Raw genomic sequence first — 9,322 nt, forward strand, 5'->3', positions numbered from 1 at the left:
CATTTTACATATGAAAAAGCTGAAGCACACAGAGGTTAAGGAATGAGTCCAAGGCCATAGAGTAATAAATGGCAGAGTCAGGATTCAAACCCAGGGAGCTTGGTGGTAGACATAAGTTTTTAACCTCTACCTATACCATCTTGTAAATCTTTCAGAATTGGTTTCCGATGTTTGCAACTATGACCTTAAATGACAGAACTGGTGAGTAGAAGGCTCAAACTATACACTCTCATGGATGTTACTATTGGGTTGTAGAGACACACATTACTGAAATAATCCCATCAATGAATCATAATTACAAATGTAGGTAAGTCAAGGAAAGAATCATATTGTTTAGCGTCCATCACAAACAAATCTGATCTAGACTTGGGGATCATGGAAGGATTCTCTGAGAAAGTGATACTTTAATAGATTTGAGTGAGTTACTAGATCAAGACTGTGTGGGAGCTTGTGGAGCATGTAATTGGAGCCTTCTAGAGGAAGCCTCAGGTACCAAGGTCCTGAAGCAGAGGGCAAGATGGCTGTTCTGACTGGAGCATGGAGGGTGAGGGGATCCCCAATGCTAGCCAAGGTAGGTGATATTAGAAGTAAGCAGGTGGTCAAACCATGTAGGGCCTTATAGGCCACGTCAAATACTGGTGAGGCTTTGTCTCCCTCTAGTTCTAGATAATACTGAAGAGCCTTTACTCACCCATGCAACAAGAATATAAAACAGAGGACAATGTGCATAAAGGACTATGCTTTGTTTTCTCATAGAGCAGGACTCAGGGTACGCCCAGCATCCCTTGCATGTTGCCTGGAAGGTATTCCTGGACCACTTGCCTTACCTCAGGAGGTTTCTTGGAATAAATTGGAATTCACGGATGCGTATTGGAGCACTGTGAGGCTGGCTTCCAGTTATTGTTAGGACTGACATGGCTACAGAATTTCTCCAAACCTCACATCTGCAAACTGCAGGGTGTGCAATACCTTGTACTTGGTGTCCTTAAGTGATTGGTAGTATCTCAATAAGCACAAGAGAGTTAGCAAATAGGCCCAATCTCTTCTCTCTGCAGGCTTCACAGACCCAGACTCTAATGAACCATGGCAGCGTCAGAGTGCAGCAGCATTTTACAGATAAGGGCACCTGACACAAAAAGACCAGGTAACTTTGTCAGAGTTGCAAAAATCATTCGAAGAGCCACAACTAATTGTCATGTTTTCTGACCTCCAAACCACTTGACGTGTTTTGACACATATATTTTCAAAACAGATTGACAAAAATCATTGTTTAAATGGCTTAATTTGATAATGCTGGCTGATGCATTGTTATTTGATAGAAAGTAGATTTAGCTATCCAAGAAACACACAGTTGACTTTCTTCCAGATGCTGCAAGTACATTTTTAGTAAACTAATTTAAAAATCAGTAACAGAAGGCCTATGATGAACATTTTTTTGCTTTTTTTTTTTGTCATTTTACATTTGACTAACCTTTTATAACACCCAAATGTATGGGCATAATAAGTTGGTGCTGAGGGGAAAACTTTATTAACTTCTGAGGACCATAAAGCAGTTAGAAAATAAGTTAATATTCTGAAGTGCATTAATTAATACTTTTGACTACCCTGACCAGTTAAGATCCTCAGAGACATATACCCCAATTTTGAATCCAATTAAAATGATCTCCATTACTAAATTAACCCATGTACATTCAGATCTTGATATAAAATGACATAGTCTCAAGACACCAATTAATTAATCAAACATGCAAAAATATGTCAAGAAAATTATTAATCCTTCTATTCTGATGTCAGATCTCAAAGGTCTTCAAACTTCTTGTATATTAGAAGTATTATATACTATGTCAATTCTTCTTCACTTTATTTAAAAGATGACACTGAAAAAACATTTCACCATATGTTTGTTTTAGATGCAGTGAAAAAATGTTCTTTTCGAAACATATGGTGATGTAATTAGGTGTCTCTGAACACAGCAAGGTTGGAAAGAGAAATGTATGAACGAAATTGAAACCATTTGCTGCTCTGGTGTCACCCCCCACCTTCCCCACCAACATTAGTATCTTCTCCGAGTTATCATTGTTGTAATAAAGAAAAATTTTAAGCACTTGAAGATGAGGAATGTCTGCTGTCACCTACCATGGTTATAGCAGATAGAATTCCAGGACTGCCTCTTCTTCCCTCTCACTGTGCAAAGCTATGTGACTCATGCTGTCAGTACCTCTTGCTGAGGAGTTTTGGCATTAATCCAGCATCATTGACATTTGTGTAATGTTTTGCAGCCGGGAGTCTGCTTTTATCTATGGCTTAGCTACCTTTATGCAGCCTCATGGGATTTATTTCTACTAATGGGGAGAGGCCTTGTGTTTCTTTTTCTTCAATAAAAATGTTTGTTTAAAAATATTTCTTCCTTTTCTGAGGTACTCAATGTCTGAAGAAAGAAAAAAGTTTGAAATTGGGCTCTATATGATATAATGATAAGGACATTGGTTATTTATTATGAAAAATTTAAATTAAAAAATTCATGTAACAATCTGGGTAACAAAACATCATGGTTTCAGATGGTTTTGGGTGTGAACATGTGTACTGTTTTTTCTTTATTTTTCCATCTCATTAGAATGTACACATGTTTACCAGTGTCTTGAGCAGTAGCATTTGTCACATTTGAAATAAGTTCATGAGTATATTTGAATACTTAACCTTTCATTTTAGGACATCAGTGCCTTATACTTCACTGATAACCAGAGTCTGGATTTTTTTCTTAATTTTCTTTTTTTATTCTTTAATGTGCCTGACTGGAATGAATAATATGTGTTTATCTTAGGCATATGTTGTTTTCAGCCAAATTCATTGCTAACTGATATGGTAAGTTTCACTAATTTTAAGTCCTATTTTTATATCATTTATAGCGAGTTTTGGTTAACAAGTAAAACTGTCAGCAAACAAATGTGGATTGTGCAGCAATATACATAGGGTATAGATGTTATTGAGAGTGATGACTCATGATTGTTCAATGAATTATTTGCCTTGCTTCTTTGGTGATACTTTCTGTTGGTGAATATTGAGGAAATGAATCATTTTGTCTAGCTCTCTCAGCACAGTGACTTCCTAATAAACTTGTTTTTGTTTTTACCTTGCATCAGGAGAACAGTACCTCCTGAGGTGAAATTCCATAATGAGCCAAATCTTCTTCCTTAGTGGTTTGCAAACTTTAGCAGATACTGTAATCACCTGGAGGCTTGTTAAAATACAGATGGCTGGGCCTTGTCCCCAGAGTTTTTGGTTCAGTAGGTCCGGAATGGGGCTGCATCATTTGCACATCAAATGAGCTCCCTGGTGATGATAATGTTTTGGCCTGGGAACCACATTTTGAGAACCACTCCTACGGAGCAACTGGAGTGCATGTCCTTTGGTCAATCATCTCTGTGTCCCACTGGAGACAGTGCAGTGTTCTACTGTTTGTTGAGACAGGCTTCAATCAGCTCCAGGTCGTTTCAATTCTATTTTGCCACATAGTTTGGCCACTTACCTTAGTTAACTTGTTCCCTTAACACTGAACTTTTCTTTTAGACCCTCCCACTGCCAACTGGGTCATCAGAGGTCTTTATTCTCTCCATGTGGCATGGTTGGTAAAAAAACAAAAAACAAAAAAACAAAAACATAGCTCCCTTTTCTTTAATATGCCTGAAGACAGGCACCCCGGTCCTTTTCTCTTTTTGAGTTTTCAAGTAATCATTTTGGAAAAAAGAGTTCAATGAGATAAATAAACTGGACAATTTTCCAAAGTTTGCAAATTCTCCCAGCAGTAATCTCTGGTATATAGCTCCAAACTTCCTTTAAAGTGGTCGCTGGAAGCCTCAGTGAGACTTTTTCCTGGGTTTTGTTCCGAAGGATGGGTCTCAGCAAAGGTAAAATACCCTTCTGATCTAGCCATCTGATGCCTTTCCTTCATGAGACCTCTTCAAGGAGGAGAAATAGTACCTCCTTGATTTAAGTAAAAAATGTAAATATGTATCTTTGATGACATCTTTGTCTGGGCCTTACTTGAAAATTAGTATCCATTTAATATTATGTCTCTGAAGGGCAATCAGTTATTTTGTTCTTTGAAATAATGTAATGAGTGGTAAATATGACTTTAGAGCTAGTCAGATTTGGATTGAGTCTTGGTTTTGTATTTTATTAGCTGTGTGACCTTCCATATATCACATAAACTGGCCGAGCCTTCATTTCTTCACTTGTAAATTGGGAATGATAATAACTACCTTGCATAGGTATTTACTTGAGACATACAACTATAACTTTCTTCTAAATAGACAATCTGACAGTCTCAGATTTGGATGAGATCTCAGATGAACCTTCTCTCTGTTACTGCTTCAGCTATTATTTATTGAGTACTTGCTATATGGTGGCCACTGTGCACTCTTTAATCTACAGCATGTTGACCCTCTGACTAAACACCTATGGGGCAGACTACTCACTACTGTAGACCAGTCTCCAGTACCTTTTCAGATTACTTTTTTTTTTAACTTTGAGAGAGAGAGAGAGAGAGAGAGAGAGAGAGAGAGAAAGAGGCAGAGAGAAAAGGAGAGAGAAAGAGAATCCCAAGCAGACTCTACACTATCAGCGCAAACCCGATGTGGGGCTTGAACTCATGAACCATGAGATCATCACCTGAGCCAAAGTCAAGAGTCAGATGCTTAACTGACTGGCCACCCAGGCACCCCTCAGATTACTTTAATGGTTAGAAATTTGTTTCATAATTAGTAAAATCTACATCTCTATTAACCTCCACCACTGAACCATTATGTATTAATCTAGAAAGCAACACAAAGCTTATGTTGTCAGTATGTGGCAGTTATTATGAGGTAATTTCCTTTAGAAGTTTGAAATAAAATTTATCCTTTAAGAGTTAAAATTTAAGAACAACACAAAAGAGGATATTTCAGATATGTACATAGCCACCTTAAAAGTGTGATTGGTTCCAGGCCTACAAACTGGACTCTATCCAAGAGGTTGCAAACTCAACAGCTCCAGAGAGCTAGACAGTTAAAAACATACAGACAAAAAAAAACATCTCAAGTCCTATAAAATGTGTAAATTTTGTAGCACCATCAATTGAAGTTATTATTTAGCTGGGTGTTGGGTCTAAGTCGCATTGATAGCAGGAGTATACTCTCCTCAGGTAAACTAGATTACATTGCCTATGTAAGAAAATCAGTCCTTGATGATGTTATGGGTTGAATTGTGTCCCCACAAAGATGTTCAAGTCTTTACCCCTAGTATCCGTGAATGTGACTTGATTTGGAAGTAGAGTCTTTGCAGATGTGATCAAGTTAAGATGGATTACATTGGGCCCTAATCAAATGACCGATGACCTTATAAGAAGTTGGAAATTAGGGCACAGACACAGAACGATGCCATGTGATTATAGAAGCAGAAATCGGAGTGATTTCTAGGAAGACGTAAGAAAGGATCCTTCCCCAGAACTTTCGGAGAGAGCATGGCTATGCTGCTGCCTTAATTTCTTTTAGCCTCCAGAACTGAGACAATACATTTCTGTTGTTTTAAGTCATCTAAGTTTGTGGTAATTTGTCATGGAAACCCTAGGGAACTGATATGCTTGGTGTTGGAGGTGGTGTGTATGCCTTTAGATAATTCAGGAGGAAATGTATTGCAACTATTATGTATAGAAAGATTGATATGGAATCATGGCATCTACTTTCTTCCTTGTGCTGATGGGGTCAAAGTCCACTGCTCTTTTCAGAGAAGGCAGAAACTGGAGCAGAGAAAAATGAGCATTAAAATCAGGTGGAAACTGGAGGTATCAGAGTTCATGGGGCACAGGAAAGGACAGTAGTGTGGGACTTTTCATATTTGGGGATAGATAGAAATTCTTCAGGAGGGTATTTGAGACCCTGGACCAGAGCGGAGTCCCAAGTTGAGGCTGAGGGTTGATGAGAAAGTATATGATTCAGAGTTAGAAAGCAAGATAATATCCAATTGGGACACGTCCCTAAAAGCTTGTCTTCATTCCCCTCCCTTAATGTTGTAAGTATACTTTTTTGTTGGATAGAGTATGTCTACTTAGTAAATTTTGAATGCATTTTAGAAAATGTTCTCATTAGTCAATTGCTCAGACCCTCTGTAGAGTTCTATGTGAACTACCAAAAATGGTACCTTTTCCTCAAAACACATGATTTCCATCTGGTCAGATAAATTTCATAATAAATATGCAAATATATTAAATTCACATGAGAGTCAATGTTGTCAGGTTATATGTGGTCACTCTATACGGTGCAATCCATACAATGTGTATAACTGCATTGTGGTCTTACCTGGCATGTTCGGATTACAAGAATATCCAGAAAAGAAAGAGGTTGGTCAGCTTACCTGGCAAACAGAAGAGAGTCACTGAAAAAAACATTAACATTGTTCATCCAGTCCTTGTTCTGGGGAGTCAGATTTGAGGGTTTATCTGTCCATACTGTGCCATGGTCATATCACAAATTGCTGTGGCATTGGTTAGCATTTGATTCATACTATAGCTTTTTTATATTGATTACATGCTCACCTGCTAATTGTAATTTGACTTCTATGACTTGGGCTCACTGGGCAGACGGAGTGACTGGTTCCCTGTGATTGTGGTCTTTTACTAACTGCCTTAAGTTTGCCGTTGGGTACCAATGTTTTGTTACTCTCTTGTTGAAGGGTGGAACTACTCTCTGTCTTTTGACCTGCAGGATTTTGGGGTTGTTGGAAGCATTCATTTCCATGCTGGCTGTTGGACAAGCACTGCTCTCACTTCCTTGTTGTGTGGCCCTCTCTATGTGGCAGCTCACAACATGGCCGCTTGCATCTTGGAAGACAGCAAGGGAAAGATTCTCCTATCAGAATGGCCTTAATGGGTTTAAATAATGTGGTCATGTGCATCCCATTATATTTACCATATTTTATTGGTTAGATGCTTCTAACCAATAGTTACAAGTTACAGGTCCCACCCACACTCAAGAGGAGGAGATTTTACAAGGGTGCGAATACCAAGAAGCAGGGATCACAGGGCATGTTTAGAATTTTCGTGCCAAAATTAAGTATATATCTGCTCAAGTACAGTTTATATTTCCTAGCCTTCCTTGTAGCTAGGGTGGCTCTAAGTTTGGGCCAATGGGAGGACAGGAGAAATAATGGGTGGAAGTTCTGTAATCTATTTTAATAAGGAATTTTTTTGTCATCCATTCTGCTCTGTCTCCCCCTTCCTGCAAGTGACAATGTAAATATGGTGGTGTTGACTCTGTCAATGAAGATAACCCTAGGAGGTTTCTGGAGGAGGAACAGCATGAAAAGATTGTATCCCTGGATAACCTTTTAAGCAGAGCCACTTTGTCGGCCTTGAAATGCTCATGTCTGGACTGTTAAATGAGAGTGGGTAATCTTTTTCCCCTAATTATGTTTCCAGAGCTTGGCTTAGGGCTCAGTCCACCTGCTTGGTGGGTATTTGTCATGGCTATTGGCTCTACCCTTTGGACCTTTGGTTCTGCCCTCCAAGTCATCCTTGTCTTTTTCCCAAAAAGAAATTCTGAGTTTGCAATGAAGCAGCTTTCTCAGCCTGCTTTTTGCATGTAATATAGAGAGTAGTAAAAAGTCCTCTTTTTATTTAATATTTGGTATTTGTCCTTTTTAGTACAGGTTGGCTGTGGTTCCACCAGAATAACTCTCTTAAAAACAATGTGTTTGTGTGTATTTAAATGTATCACTTGGGGCCCCTGGATGGCTCAGTCAGTTAAGCATCTGACTCTTGGTTTTGGCTCAGGTCTTGATCTCATAGTTCGTGAGTTCAAGACCCATGTCAGGCTCTGCGCTGACAGCTCGGAGCCTGCTTAGGATTCTGTCTCTCTCTCTCTCCCTTCCTCTCCCCTACTCAGTCTCTCTCTCTCAAAATAAATAACTAAACATTAAAAAAAAAATAAATGTATCACTTTGTAATCTTATTTCTTCAAGCTAAGCACCTCTCTAACTTGGGCTCAGTATGACACTGCTGTGGGATGACCATCCGTAAGATTCCTAAAGGCTTATTATTTTACTGAGAAGATCCTTAAAAAGCTTCTGGTCTGATTGGAAGGTTCTGTGAGGTACTATATTAGATCTTTCTAAAATCCTACCAAATAATTTATCAAGCCTTCAGTTTCATTTTTAGACACTGTTTTTCTGATAGTGCACTAGATTTCATCTCTGCCCCAAAACTATTTTTTAAAGTTTATTTTATTTATTTTTGAGAGAGAGAGAGAAAGAGAGAGAGACAGAGAGAGAGACAGAGAGAGAGCCAGAAAGAGAGAGAGAGAGACAGAGAGAGAGAATCCCAAGCAGGCTCTGCTCTGTCAGCATGGAGCCTGCAGGCAGGGCTCAATCTCATTCTCACAAACCACGAGATCATGACCTGAGCTGACATCAAGAGTCCGGACACTTAAACGACTGAGCCACGCAGGTGTGTGCCGCCCCTGCTTTTATGAAACTATTTTTAATTTTAGAATCATTTGCTGTCTAGATAGGCTGAGAGTATGAAATAGTTTTATTTTCAAGCATAGCAAGTCTTGGCTCCTGTGTTTAATAGTTCATTCTTTAGCTTATCTTTCTTTGGCATTTTATCATCGGCAGTGAGAAGAAGCCAGGTGGTGATTTTGTTATACTTCCTGAAAATCTCCTTAGCTAGATGTTGGAATTCATTAGGTATATTTCTCATCTTCCACATGACCACAGGCAACAGTGTTGCCATACTTTGGGCCTCTGCTTAACAAGTGAGCCTTTTCTGTTTCCAATGACATTTTTCTTACTTTGCCTGAGCCCTTGCTGACAGCCTTCGTGAAGCCCTCTAGGCTTCCATAATACTTCTGCGGAGGCTCTTTAGGTTTCCACTAACAGTCTTCTCAATGTCATCCCACTTTCTGCTCACAATCTGGTCCTACAGATAATGCTACATGTCTTAGGACTTTATTATAGCGGTGCTCTGCTTCCGGGTATCAGGATCTTTCCTTAATATTTACTGTTCTGAAGCAAACCACTCGAAGCCATAATGGTTTAAAACAACCACAGTCCATTCATTATTACCTGGTGTGGACTGGGCTCAGCCAGGGAGTTCCCACTGGAGATCAGTCTTTTGGTGGCATTCAGATGGTGGCTAAGACTGGGACCTTAGCTTGGGCTATTTTTGTGGTCTTGTTGGAAAATACAATCTGACACAATAGCTGTATCAGAATAGTTTAAATTTTAAATCTTACATAGAAGGCTTCACTGGTTAATTGAAACAAACAAACAAAAAAAGAACTTTTTGAAA

At 39.0% G+C, this 9,322-nt stretch overlaps 1 long non-coding RNA gene across 1 annotated transcript in view; it reads left to right on the forward strand.

The window, feature by feature from the left end:
- The window catches only part of LOC125934294 (uncharacterized), a 59,056-nt gene extending 50,832 nt beyond the window's left edge, over window positions 1-8,224 (forward strand). The window contains exon 5 of the long non-coding RNA XR_007461304.1: window positions 156-8,224. This is a non-coding gene — a long non-coding RNA (uncharacterized LOC125934294). The remainder of the gene's footprint in view (window positions 1-155) is intronic.
- The last annotated feature ends 1,098 nt before the right edge of the window (window positions 8,225-9,322 follow it).

This window comes from Panthera uncia (genome assembly GCF_023721935.1).
Source record: "Panthera uncia isolate 11264 chromosome A1 unlocalized genomic scaffold, Puncia_PCG_1.0 HiC_scaffold_17, whole genome shotgun sequence".
Classification (NCBI taxonomy): domain Eukaryota; kingdom Metazoa; phylum Chordata; class Mammalia; order Carnivora; family Felidae; genus Panthera; species Panthera uncia.